Source organism: Marmota monax, unplaced genomic scaffold (assembly GCF_021218885.2).
Source record: "Marmota monax isolate L192 unplaced genomic scaffold, Marmota_monax_Labrador192_F-V1.1 WCK01_AAM20220418_F8-fsc00088, whole genome shotgun sequence".
Taxonomy (NCBI): Eukaryota; Metazoa; Chordata; class Mammalia; order Rodentia; family Sciuridae; genus Marmota; species Marmota monax.
Window position 1 is genome coordinate 5,656,379 of NW_026694492.1, and position 15,254 is coordinate 5,671,632.

Genomic DNA, 15,254 nt, shown 5'->3' on the forward strand with positions numbered 1-15,254 from the left:
TTGTGCTATAACAATGCATATAACAGATGTGCTATAACAATATAATAAAACACCATTTTATTTTCTATCTTCTCATTTGATTTTCAAAATAGGCTTTTATGACTTTTTCAAAGTTGCTCAGCCAAAAAGTGGTGAAATCTGAACTTGAATTCTAGCTTCTTGTGATCTGAAAACTTATGCCTCTTCCATTCTCAACCTGGCACATCTCCTTCCCTGTCCTGCAGAGGACTGCGTAATGTGGGTCCTCACTTCTCAATTCTAGCCTGTTCAACTTTTCTTGAGTTCAGATTCACTGCTTTCTATTAATAAGGCCCTGATCAAATCTCATAACCTCTACAAAGGACTCTTTTAATTAGGCTTACTTATTATCTGTGTCATTGCAGACAGCCCAAGGCATACATTATAATCTTGGAGTTAGAGTATTAGAGGGTAACAAAACTTTTACATGATTTAGTCTGGTGATTTTCAAACTTTTTTGCTTTCAAACACCATCTCCCTAAAGAGTATCAAGGAATGACTATACTTTGCTCATTTTTTGTTGTTGTTGTTGATAGTTGAAACTTTTAATTGTAAGCTTGAACATTTGCAAAAGTTATAATTTTGACCACATTGATGTTTAAACTAGAATTCTTGTTCTTTTTAGTTTATTATTAAGCAGAAAATTTACCTTAACTATTTGATATCCATCATTATCCATTAAAAAAAACATGAACAAACTTTCCTTTAAAAGTGAAAAATCTTACATCCTTATTATTTTCCTTGAAGAGAAAATTTCTACCCTCAAAATTAACTACTTTGTCTTAATAACATTTGAGCTTTTAAAACTATTTCTTGAAAGTGAACATAAATCCTACTTTCTTTGGAATTTTCCCATAGACTCAAATAAATATGCACATATTATAAATATAGGAACATAGTAGATTAATGAATTGCTGATTGAATTACTAGGCAGATTAATTTACATCACCTTATCCTAGTTATGTAGACTACCACTGTTACCATCACTTTTCTATTTACCATTATCTTCACACAAAATTCTGGTATTCATGAATTTGCTTCTGGATATTTTTTAACTGTGATGATTCCATTTGCAAATTGTTGCTATTGCAACTCAAAAAAGAGGAAAGGTTAGGAGAAAAGAGATTTAAAAACCTATGATAGACTACAAAGACATATATTTCAAAGATGTCCTGGGAATTAATAAAAGAATTGAAGGGCATTAGAACTGCCCTTTTGGCTGGGTGTAATTCCAGCAGCTGGGGAGGATGAGGCAAGAGGATTGCAAGTTTGAGGCCAGCCTCAGCAACTTAGCAAGGCCCTAAGCAACTTAACAAGACCCTGTCTCAAAATTTAAAAATAAATTAAAAAGGGGCTGGGGAATGTGGCTCAATAGTTAAGTACACCCCTGGGTTCAATCCCTGGTATTTAAAAAAAAAAAAAAAAGCCAGAACTTCTCTTTTGATTGTTAAAAAACAGGGAACATGTGAAGGCATCCCAAGGTGTGTTTGTAGCATGAGGGAAATCCTGGGTCAACCTGTGCTATGGGGAGGGACTTCCACACTGTACCTCCTTGGGTTTTCTCAGCAAGGTAAATAAAGTTACTTGAACATACATATCTATCTATTTATTTAAAAATAAATTAAAAAGGGGCTGGGGAATGTGGCTCAATAGTTAAGTACATCCCTGGGTTCAATCCCTGGTATTAAAAAAAAAAAAAAAAGCCAGAACTTCTCTTTTGATTGTTAAAAAACAGGGGAACATGTGAAGGCATCCCAAGGTGTGTTTGTAGCATGAGGGAAATCCTGGGTCAACCTGTGCTATGGGGAGGGACTTCCACACTGTACCTCCTTGGGTTTTCTCAGCAAGGTAAATAAAGTTACTTGAACATACATATCTATCTATCTATCTATCTATCTATCTATCTATCTATCTATCTATATGAGTGATTTAACCTAGGGGTGCTTTACCACCAAGCAACATCCCCAGTCCCACCCCCGTTTTTAGAAAATTTTTATTTTGAGACAGAATCTCACTAAATTGCTTAGGGCCTCTGTAAGTTGCTGAGGCTAGCCTTGAACTTTCAATTCTCCTGCCTCAGCCTCTCAAATTGCTGGGATTACAGGTGGGTGCCTCCACAAGTGACACCTGAACATTTTAAAGAGCTAAATGATTCTTTGAGAATCTTGGATTAATAGTCTAGATATGGAAATGAAACAAGGCAGTGCTTCTTAGCAAATTGTATTCATGATTATTTCTTTGAAAGAGAGATTCTGAGAGGTTTCTAGCAAGCAAGGAGTAGTGCATCAATGAAATGAATGTTATAGTACCTATTACAGTCAATTAAAATATCTTTGATACTTACCTCTTTTCTTATGCTTATTCTATTTTATTGCAATAATATAGTATCTTAAAGGTAATCATACATTGGCTTTTTTCTTCCTTCCTATTACTCTATTTTTTTTTTTTTAATTCAGTGGCTTACCTTCATTGGTAGTAGCTTTGCCTCCCACAGGGAGTTTGGGGACCTTTCTTTCTTTCTTTCTTCATTTTTTTCAGTTTAAATCTTGTACTCCTGATTGGAAGCAGTCATGTGTGTGCTGCCCACTGTGTTTTACTCAGCTCTTTTCAGTCAGTCATGTGTTGTATTAACCTGTTATAATTAATGCTCACCTGCCAGAAGCTCAGCATGTGCTGCCATGTTTGTTTATGTGGCATCTGGAATGCATTGCTACCACTACATATTTACTCTTTATGGCATCGTATTGAATGAGATAACAATTAGTATCCTAAGTTTGAGATAAGACCATTAAGATACAATATTTGATGATCTTTAATTGCTAACGTAGTTAGAGGTGTAGATAGTGAGTTCTACCTTCCTCACAGAGCTATTCTGTGAAGACTCATCATTTTTCACATGGTCAAATCCAAGTTGTCCACATTGATGGGAGGAAAAAATGACAGTAATACATAATTCAAAAGTCACTTAGTTTTTTAATGCACTTTATATTTAGATTGAGTCTGGATAAATTTTCTTTAGGACTTAAACTTTACATATATTGAAATCATAAAAAAAGCTGAAAGAACTCTGAAGTTAACAAGTGGTGTAGATTACGCTACTCTGTTAACTCACGTCCTTTGGGGAAGCTAGCCATCCCTCTGGGTTATAGTATCTTCTCATAAAATAATTGATAGAAAATATTTTGACTTTAAAGCCCCTGTTTTAGTTTCTGTTTCTGAAGTGAAATACAAAACATCCCAAGAAGTTTACCTCCTTCATCTCCTTCCCATTTTTCTGCCTGAGGAGGGGTGGATATTTCCTTGTTTCACGTGGAATGAATTCAGTAGAGATCTGTCTTCATTTTTATTCCAATCCACAAATGAGACATTAGTAGGGTGTTTTAGAATACTATTTATAGTTTTAACTTGTAGGTCTTTTGGTTCATTTGTTCATTTGGCCTCTTCTTCTCATTTTATAATTGTAGGATTATGCTGGCACATCTGTAGTAAATTCCATTTTGATCTCTCATTAGCTTTTTGACTTTGGGCAAATGTCATAAGTCGTTTCCCCAAGCAGCAGACTTGGAGACAGATTTGTGTGAGTATTCCCAGGATCAATAGCTTGAGGGGAATGAAAGAAGCAGGATTGGACAGGGGAGAAGTTGATCTGAGTTTTAGTTGCATACAAAACCTCCGTTAATCTTGGGGAACTTGGGGACTGGGATAACCCTTTGGGCTTACCCCAATTTGAGCCTCAATTGGGACTTGGGGCTCAACTTTACTATCCCCATGTCGGACAGTCACTGGATCAGGGTGCCCTGAGAAGGAACCGACCTTGGATAAGACAGCCTTCCTTCTCCTGCTGCAAAGCCAGACATAGACTCAGCTGAGACTCGCCAGCCACTAACATCCCCAGACTTTGGGAACACAAGTCCTTCTGGAGGGGGAGAGGTGGACTGCCTCCCCAGCTTCTGTGGGAATATGTGGCTGCCTTGCATGTTCCAGTTCACCTTTCTGTCATAACAGAAATGGACTGGGAAGGGACCACCATTTATTTAGGTTCCTTTTAATTAATACTCTGCACATATCTTTCATTAACTTTCAAGACAGAAATTTTTATCACACACCTGACAAAATATGAGACCCATAATGACAGTTGAGTTGTGACAGTTTACCACCAGGCATTTAGCTATGCCCTTTACATGTGCTATCTTATTTAATCTTCTAGTCCTTTCAAATAAGTACTATTTCTGTTCCTGATTATCAGAGGAGGAAATGGAAGCTTTGCCTCGTACTACCGCACATACTTACTAAAGATTTGTGAAATTTGTGAAATTGGATTAAACTTCCCTTCTGCAGACAATAAGTTGAGGCCTTAGACTATTTTTATTTTTCAGATTGTACTGCTAAAAAGTAACTAAGCATGAACTTAAACACCTGGGTTTCAACTCTAGAGCAGCATTTTTGCCATTTCACACAGCTTTCCTATGTCTTAGACACATAGGCTTCCAAAGTGCTGTTTCAAAAGAGAGGGAGGTCAGCACATGCCGTATCACCCATAAATATGAGCATCTTTGAATCTTTCATTTAGGGATGTGCCGATGCTGGGGAGGCACAAACACATAGAAAATCCACTCCTCTGAACTTTGGAAATGGCTTTCATCTGTGGCATAAAATACTTAAATGAGAGAAAATGAATTTCCCCCCATAGTGGATATTTAGAAACAATCTAATGTGAGGGTTCTTCAGCTGGCTAGGTACATGGTCTTACTGACATTGCATTGAAAATGCCACACTTATGCGCTTCATGTTTTGTTCTGGAAAAAGGCTCCACAGAGTCCATTAAGTTCTCAAAAGAAAGTCATTAAAATAAAAACGAATAAGGATCACTATAAAAGTTTGTCAAATAATTGCTTATCGGTTATTATGATTTTAAAAACTAACAGAGAGCTACATCCCTCTTGATGAGTTCAGCTCAGTACCACCAAATGGAAGCATCAATTAGATGCTGCCTAAGGGATATTTTATTTTTATGAACCTGTATTTAGAGTTGTATTTGTTCTGAGGCTCTCTGTGTTTGATGTTGTTTTTTCATAGCTTACTTTGTGAAAATATTTTTCCTCCAACTCCCTGTACTTTCTAATCATACATATTTTGCCTAATTACTAGTTAATATAGGTCGAGATTGATTTTACAATGAATTTATTTCCTAAGTGTTATTTAGCTGTTTAAATTAGAATAAAGTTAAGCCAAATCCCCAATACATGGTATATGTAATTGTGTGGGGGGGTTTTGTTTGTTGGTTGGTTGGTGAAGATGGGGTTCAACCTCAGGACTTTGCAGGTGCTAGGCAAGTGAGCTACATCCCCCATCCCCAGTCGTCATAGATTTGATCAGCAAGATTAGGACAAAGTCAGTGATAGTTGCAAGTTATGAAGAAAGTAGGAACAATGACAAGAAGAGTAGACAACCATTTTCCATAAGCAGTGGCAAGAGAATAGACATCTTCATTGTGTTGCTGAGCTGTTGCTGTGTCTCTTTTTCTTCACATTTCCAACCTGGCCTTCCTGGTACTCAGAAGGAATCGGACTTCCTATCTGGCTCCTTCCTTCCCTCCCTGCTTTCTTCCTTCTTCTTCTCAGCCCGCTAGCTTAGCATTCCATTTGTAATTTTATTTTGGAAAACCGTCCCAGTACTAGGTGCCACTTTCCTGGCCTTGCCATGACATCTTCTGAGTTTAGATAGTGATTCTCCACTCTGGCTAGGCACTCAGTCATGAACAGGTTTTTATAAGGCAGGTGTGTGAGTGAGATTCACAAGGGTTATTTTTAAAGCTTCATATGTAATTTTGATATGTAGCCAGAATAGAGAGATTCTATTAGATGGAATAGTAGAAGATGGAATCCGTTACAGTTATTTTAAATTGAGTGTTTTATGGTAGTTCTGATCATTAAACTACTTTAATGCATGAATTGTACATTTTTGTTATATTCTCAAGTGGAAGAGATAATGGGAACTAATCAGAATAAATAAATGACATTTTTACTATTCTCAGCTAATTTCTTAGGTAACTTAGACTTTCTGTTGCAATTTCATGACTTGGTGCAGGTGATGGTTGGCCATCATGGCTTAAGAGGTGTGTGACCTTAAATATTCTGTGACCACAAAACTATTTCCTTAACTAGGAAACAGGAATAATCATGGCACCTGCCTCAGAGTTATTGTGAGGATTAGGTAATCAGTGTGTGTAAAATACTTAGAAAAGTGCCTCACACATAAGTGCTTTATAGATGTTTTCATTGTTGTTTCTAGAAATGTTTGCAGAGTAGGGAAAAAAATGGCTCTTTAAAAATGTATATGTACTGCTTTTAAAACCTTCCCAAAACCCTTATGAGTAGGTTTTATTACCAACATTTTGTATATAAGTGAACTGATACTCATAAAATTATGTAACTACCTTCAGGGTTATCTGCCTTGGAAGATATTGAATCCAGATGTGTTTCTCCCAAAGCTCATGATTTTCTTTTCCTATTAATTCCCACTGTTTGTGGAACAGTACTTTAGTTCTCAAAGGGTTTATGTAAAAATACACTTTTCTTTGGTCACATTATTGTTTAAAGAAAACCTTAAGTATGTTTATAATTTTTTTATTTATATTTGGATGAATTTCTATGTTTATTGCCTTCTCATTTTAACCACATCAGCATACTAAGTTAAGATCAAATAGAAGTTTTGACTCATTTTGTTTTAAACTTGTAAATAATTTATGTTGCATAACATCTTTATCATTTTTAACTGCATTCTGACACTTGCATTATATACTCTAACTGTCCTGATGATGTAACCTCATCCGTGTTTTCCAAAAATAACTTTAATTTGCTCTCATTTTTTGTTAATTCACTATACTGTATGGGCTTTTGGTTCCTCTTCCATAAAATGACTAAGTTGGACAAGGTTATTTCTAAGGTCACTTCCACCGAAAATAATAGAGTTCTATGAAATTATTAATGTGATATATTATTATCCTAAATAGAGTGCTTATATTTATTGATGCTATTGGAACTTGCCCAGTCTATTTTGATTGCTTTATACCAGATATTCCCTATGTTTTTGCATGTGTTTGAAGCTATGTAACTTTAAAGCATTTTTCTACCCTCCCTCTATAAGACTTAGTTCAGCTCCCTAAATAATGTCTATTTCTAAATAATTTATTCTCCACTCATCTCCAGATTCATGGACTTTTGGTAATATTGAATATGGTTGTACTGTATTCTATTCAGCACAGATCAACAAACCATGGCTATAGACCAAACCTGGCCTCCTATGTTTTTGCAAATAAAGTTTTATTGGAACACAGCCATACCCACCTATTTGCATAGTATCTCTGACTGTTTCACTGTGCATCATCAGAGTTGAATAGTTGCTATAGCAATTGTATGGATGGCAAAGTAAGAAATATTACTGTCTAGCTATTTACAGAAAAAAAGAAGTACAACTGTCATCTGCTATACATCATTTAAAAAACTTGCTGGTGTTCCCTTTTTGCTCTTTAGTTTACAAAAGGACTTTGAAATGACTTTAATAAAAAGATTTCAGTTTGTAAATATAACAGCCATGGAAGAACTATATCCTTATAGGAATCTTAAGGATATAAAACAAAGATTTATAACAGTTTTTGTTCTAAAATGTGATGTAACATTGGTGTATGACTCTTTTTTCCAACCACCTAATGTGCTACTTTGGTTAAGTTTTCAATTTCAATTTAATTTTCAAGTGTCTTAATTCCTTGTCACTCGTGCTTGAGGAGTAGATTTAATGGCAGGCTTTAGCATTGTACTGTCAGTGAACACCCCCACCCCCACCACCCCGCACACACCACACCTAGGACATTGCTAATTCTAGTTTTAAAATAACCTTGATCTGATGTTTTCTTGACAGTGCTACAGAGTGATTTTGGGTACTTTACAAATATTAGCTAATTTATTCCACCTTTTAACTCTTGAGATAGGTAATAATAAAAAAGTTAGCCTATGTACTTCTGTGGGAATATAAAATATGTAGGGATGAACTTGACAAATTACATCTAAGATTTATAGAAAAAAACTTGAGATCTTACTGGAAGAGATCTTAAAAGACACAGATAAATAGCAAGATACACATTTTTTATGAGAGCAGCATACAGTACCATAAGGATATCTCTGATTCATCCACACCAACAAAACACCAGTAGTGTCTCTGTCGTTATTGTTTTCATAAATAAACTTTACGTACTGATTTTCAAATGCATATGAGAGAGCAGTAGAGGAGAAGAATCTGTGGCATTCATTGCTAAAGAAGATGAACAAGAGAGAGGTATTACATTTACCTCATATCAAAAGCTGTTATAAATTTATAGTTGTTAATACGGTATTAACTTGGTGCAGGAGAGACCAGAAGATTCATGAAACAAAATAGCAGAGAGGATTGCATACATACAGAAGAATTTGATTGTGCTTATATCTAGCATTACAGATCAGTGAAATAAAGGATAAACTGCTTAATAAATGGTATGATTACCATTTGCTAACATAAGAAAAAAATAACAAAATTGGATTCCTAATATTCATCACCCCCCAAAACCAATCCATGTGGATTTAAAGACTTATACATGAAAGACGAAAGCATTTCAAAACTATAGAGATGATATGGGGAAATATGACCTAAGAAAGGTAAAGAGTCCATAAACAGTTGATAGAAAGTCAAAGTTTTAAACTTATGTTAATTCAAACTACCTTAAAGCAAGTGAGAAGTGAAGCCAAAGACAGAAAAAAGTATTTATAACATAGGTAACTGACAAGAAAGGGTTAAACACCTTTATATAATTAACTTACAGTAAGTAAATGATAAATGCATAGGAGAGAAGAGGGTAAAGGTTGAGAAAAAGTACTTCTTAGAAAGGAAAGGAGTGGCTGATAAAATTGAAAAGGTGCTAAGCTTACTTATCAGGAAAATGCAAATTAAAAGCATTGAGCACTATTATTTCTCACCTGCATCAAATTTTAGTGAGATGTTTGAACCAGAACTGTTTTTACACTGAGTGTAAGTTGGTTTAATAACCTCAGAAAATAGCTGCCTCTACTTTCTTGTGAGCCTGCCCCATGCTATGTCTAGAGAAGCCCACTTGTGACCCATGCAACATGTACATATGCATGTTCTTAGCAAACATGCAAATGTATACTTATATATATGTCAGTAGGATTCCAAGCTTAAAAAGTGAATGGTTAAAGAATGAAACATTGTCTTTTGAAGTTTAAAAGCATTTAAAATTTAATGATTCCATTTTTACTAAGATAAGCATACATGTTAAGAAATTAAAAGCCAGTGACCTAGGAAATAGTAATGAGTCTCTCAGTTACAAATAAGGAAAGGGAAGAATATTGAATAAACCTTGAGGTAACCAGTGTGAACTCATGGCTTTTGGTAAACAGAGAGAGAAAGAGAAATACATATAGATACAATCAGGTACACTGATTAGTAAGTTTATGTGGGTTCCCTAGCTCTGACATCTGAAAGGGCCTAAGAGTAACAACACAATGTCCATACCTAGAATTCCTTGGAGAAGTGGTCGATTCCAGGGCTGTGGCAGGGAAAGGAAAGATGAGTCTAGAAACTTGTGTCAAAACACAGAGGAACAGGTTAAAAAGGATTGGTGCATGTCAGAGGGTCATGAGGCCAACCTGATGGTGCCTCCAATAGACAAAACTAGAAGAATTTGAGCAACAAAATAAGTGATATGTTTTATGGAATTATAATCCATACCAATGTAAGTCAGTAAATAAATGTGGAAGAAGGGAGAGCTCTTACCAAAAAATTCCAGTTAATAAATAGAGGAGTGAGAAGGAATATAAAATCTCTATCAGGTAAAGACTACAGTAGTAATTGTTGCAGATCATATCCACTTATGGATGCTGAAATCAGTTATTAATGTAGCCTTAAAATATCTTTTCCCAAGATATTTATCAATTACTAAGGGAAAATATATCCCTACACTATATTTGATTACCTTAACCAAGTGATTAGTGTTATTGCCAGTAGTAAGGGATATGGACATCATATTTCCCCTGAGATGATATACTGGGGAGGGCATAGAATCCCTTCTGTGATAATTCTGACAAAAAGTACTAGTCAAGAGAAAACATCAACAATCCCACCCAAGAGACATTTTACAAAATGTAATTTCTATAATTCTAAAATTATTCCAAAATAAAAATGGGCTGGGGTTGTTGCTCAGTGGTAGAGCACTTGCCTGGCATGAGTGAGGCCCTGGGTTCAAATCTTAGCACCACATATAAATAAATTTTAAAAAGGTACATCAACAAGTAAAAATACAAAAAATAAAAATAAAAAAATTTCTTTTTTTATAGAGTTAAAAACATAAGCCCAATGATAGTATATGTCATTGCATTATTGAATAGAATAGAAAGATTTTCCACACTCACATTTATTCCATTGTTTCACATGTTTCTTACCTATCATCCTGTGTTTTAAAACTGTGTATTTTTTGTGGGGGAGTGATATTGGCCAAATTACACTGTTATAGCGTGTGCAAGTACAAATATGTCACAATAAATCCCATCATTGCATACAACGATAATGCACCAATAAAAAAGGGGAAAAATAAATAAATAGGTGTATTTTTCCTAGGGTATTAAATGAAATAAAGTTGAGACAAAATGTCAGAGCAGATGTTTCCATATACTGAATTTTGTGTATTACCAATTATAAGGAGAAATTAAAAAAATGTTTCCTACTATTGTCAAGAAAGTTTTAAAAATTCTTACATTAAAAGTATAATAAGGTGTTTCTAGGGTATTGCCCTAAACTTCAGGCATGTTTTGTTTCTCAGTTGTTTCCCTTCTGCATGTATCCCTTGCAATTGTTTTGTTCCTTGAAGGAACATGAAAGAAAGCTGCCAATGGAAATCAGGTCCCCATATAACATGCTTTTTATTTATTAACTTTTGTTTTGTATTTTACTATTTAAAAAAAAATTCCATGGCTGGGGATGTAGCTTAGTAGTAGAACATTTGCCTAGCATGCACGAGGCCCTGGATTTCATCTCCAGCATCACTGAAAAAAGAAAAAAAGAAATCATTTTAGGTTATGCAGAATTGATCTTGATAGTACCTAATATGAATACATCTAATGCTTTTTGTGATAATGATTTCTGACTATCATGTAAACCTTAAGAATAAATGAGTTTTTAATTTCCATTGAAATAAGTATTGGCATATGCATAAAGAAGTCATTTGGGAAATAATCCCTGAGAATTCAATATGTATTTTAAACTTTTAATTTGTGTGTGTGTTAGGGGGTGCATATGTGTGCACACATCAATCTGTTTATATGATTTTTGCTCCAAATCTCTAGGTTTTCTACTTTAGGTAAATAGGATTAATCTCATGACTAATGAGTGGTCTCTGAACTGAACTCATTGGACATATATAAAAAATAAACATCATTAATTTTGCAACTGACACATTGAGCATTTTAGTAAACTTTTACTATCAGAAATTTCATCATGTCATCCATAGATTAAATTGGATGGGGCACTTTAGAGAATTTTCATAGGATCTGAATTGTACTACTTCTCCATTTTGTGAAGAAATGAAGACACAGAATCTTCTTGAAAATTGTCAAAGCTTTATAGGTCAAGTAGTCTCTACCCAGAGCAGTTAAAACAGTTCCTTTAAGATAGCATCACATTGTATCCTGAAACTTTTGATGGCAGTGGGGAAGAAAGGAGATATATACATCAAGAAACACAAACTACATCGGGTGTTTATATAGGGAAATTGAAAAAAAAGAATTTCTTAATAGTAGAAAGTGGTTAAGTATTATAAAATAAGTCAGAAAGAGACTCTTAAGCATCCAGAAATAGTGGGTGTAAAAATATCAGCTATTAACTCATCTAGGGTAAGATAAAGTAAATAATAAAAGAACCAAAGACAGAGAAAGGACTTCTTGGAAGCTGAAATTAGACTTCTTCAAGGAAGCAATGGCTATTAGGGGAACACCCAGACCTTGGGTGATGAAACTTGCCAAAGGACAGAGCCTAAAGTGGCATACTATTGGCTGAGAATGTGGGATGGGAGCTGGAGCTGCTCAGAAGCAGTCCACTGTTGTTGAGGGTGTCCCAGTGGTCCAAGCTGGTCCATTGAAGCAGCCTGCCATGTCCCAAGGGCCAACCAGAGCTGCTCGGAGGAAAGTCTCTTTCTCTGTTGACAAGCCTAATGTTCCACTAGTTGGAAAAGGAGAGATTTACAGAGTCCTGGTCCAGTGTTACAAAGAAGGGGGAAACACAATGGATTTGGAGATATTATAAAATGTCACTGGACCAGGAGGAATAATTTATTATTATAACTGTCAAATATGGTCTCATAAGGTGAGAACTTTTGATCACTACAATTTCATTCTCCACTTGGTTCTTTATAATACTGTTTATATTCTCCATAAGTTTTGAGCAAACCATAATGAAATTGTTCACTATTTTGTTTTTTCTGAGAAGTACCCTTATCACAGGTGCATAGTCTTGTAGCTACTGAAGGGGATAGGTTAAAACAGAAAGAAATAGGCCAGGCCTCAAAAAAAAAAAAAAAAAATGAATTCTGCCTGTGTGTGGTAAGCACAACTAACCCCATTTTACATTTACAGATAAATAAATGATGGTTGGCAACTGGTTCCCCCAAATTTGCATTTCAATGGCCTAGTAATGTCCCATCACTTACTTCCTACTTCAGAGGGATGTTAGTGATAAGGAATAATTAATGATTTGTTAACAAGATCAGATCTTTGATTATAATGTACAATAGATGTACAAATTCTATATTTAACTTTTATTTGGCTTTTAATTGCTATGGATTTCTGGGCCTGCTACTAGGTACTTTATCAGACTGGAGAAATGGTTCCTATAATCTCTTATCCTCAGTCCCAGTGGACATTATAATGTATTTTCTCCAAAATAGAAAAGGCAGTCCAGTACCATTACATGTTGTAAAATGTTGCAGTGCCATCCATTTTAGCAGTGTTGTCAGTTCACTGGGACAGCATTCGGGAGTTAAGAAAGAATAAAAATGGCAAGCTGAGGATTTATTAGTGTTTTTGTGTTGAATGCTTTACAGAGAGAATACTATTGGCAGGTGGAAAATTCTTTGGACTTTTTTTTAAGCACTGGAAAAGAGTTTCAAGCCAAGAGAAGTAATGTATTAAGCTCAAGCTCATTTAAAATTCTACTTTGTTTGACTGACTGTCACATTACAGGGCAGTCTGCTCCGAATGTCTCCAGTGTGGGGTTCTGTGACCTCTCATTGCTTTGTGCAGCAGTTGGCTGTAGTGGAACAGGCCCCTCTGCTTCTGGGAAGAGAAGAGTTCTGGGCAGAAGCACAAGTCCTAAAATATTGATGCAGCCAGTCCTAAAGCATAGCAGTATTATATAGTTGTATGCAGTATGTCATTCAGTCTGTTTTCTTTGCCCAGAAATCGTAATGCTGAACCTATAGGTTGTCAATCAAGTTAATTTTGGTAACTGTAGAGTTTGCTTTTGTGAGCACTAATATAGTGTATGTATATATAATTGTGCTTACTCAAAAATGTAAAATTTTTAAAATGCTCAACAAGATGGAAAAGTTAACCACCTTTCTTTAGTACCTTCTTTAAATCATATATCTAGTAACCTGAGTGCACACAGATAGAAGCCCTGTGTGATTAGTCCCTTTGAATGCATATGATGCAGATGAATTGGTCGTAAGGACTATGAAGTATCAGCTATAGTTTGTGCCATATGAATTTACAGTTTTGAAAGTCAAAGATGGTTAAGTATTGGCAGTTTTACACAGCTCAGCCAAATAGTGAAGTATCAGCTGTGCTAGGATTTGAAAATGTACCAAGTCATTAAAGCAAATTATATAAACTAGAGCCCAAATTAACAACAACTGGACAGGTGACAGACAAAATTATGTTAAGGGAAGTAAAAGCGCATGAGTGATTTATTTATGGTTCAGTCCATGCTATAGTAATTAGCATCAGTGAGGTATGATGTGGTATTGACTGAAAATATGTTGGTCAACAGATAACAATCTCTGAACAATGTGTTAGGATTATATAAATCCTTGCTGATTAATTCTTTCTAATTTGCTTATGAGTTTGCCTTCCCAACACCTCACATAATACTAGAGTTTTATTTCTGAACTCTGTTGCCTTCTGATTTTAAATATCAAGATGATTGCCAATGGTGGTATTGTATTTAGTGCCTAGGGTGGCAAATATTTGCTTTTATTTAAAACTTAATGAAAACCTTGCCAAAAATATTTGAAAGTACATCATACACTGTTAAGGTTATGCATCTGTTTTTGTGTGTGTTGTTGGGGGTGGTGGTTATTAGGGGTTGAACCCAGAGCTCTATCACTGAGTTGTATCCTTAGCCATTTTTATTTTGAGACAGGGTCTTTCTCAGTTACCCAGGCTAGCCTTGGACTTGGGATCCTCCTGCCTCAGCCTCCCAACTTGCTGAGATTACAGATGTATACTGGCTATTTGGTACTTTTATATCCTGACATTTCTAAAGGTGGTGTTTCATCAATATCTTTAAATACAATGAATGAAATTGTAATTAGTTTGATTATTTTTAATAATCTTCATTCTTGTGCAATGATGTTTTTATTTTTATTTTTTAGTCAAGCTATATAAAGTGAATATCCATTAATAAAGCAACGATCAGTTGACATTTGTTTTTCCATTTTTAGTGAAAATTGAAATTTAGGTTATTTTCTCAACAAAAAAAGACTAAGGACAGCAGGTGGCTCCCAGTGCCACCTCACTGGTAAGAAGTAGTCATTTTATTCTGTTATCCAGACATGAAATTATTTAAAAATGTTGGTTGTGACCTAGTCTGACTCCAGCTAATGGTGGTCAACAATACATCTAAATTAAAATGTGTCATCCAGAGGATTATTTACTGATTCACAGCTTTACATTTAAAGTGCAGTTAAAGCAATGTTTATAAAGTTGATAAATTTGCAGAACAGTTTTATCTTGAATATAAAAATAATCAACTAGTTGTTAATGCAGTGTATTTTTGAAAAACAAACAAAAACAAAAACCTCTGCCTTTAACATGGCTGTTGATTAAAATGTTTTGCCCTTAAATTTAATTGCCTCTAAATTCATTTTAAAGGTAGCCTGACTTGGGACAATAATTTTTTTTTTTTTTTGTAGCCTTTTT

At 35.0% G+C, this 15,254-nt stretch overlaps 1 protein-coding gene across 3 annotated transcripts in view; it reads left to right on the top strand.

Annotated features, from left to right (window-relative positions):
• Positions 1 to 15,254, top strand: part of Wdr7 (WD repeat domain 7) — a 333,762-nt gene that overhangs the window by 201,994 nt on the left and 116,514 nt on the right. The gene's annotated exons all lie outside the window — the stretch shown is intronic.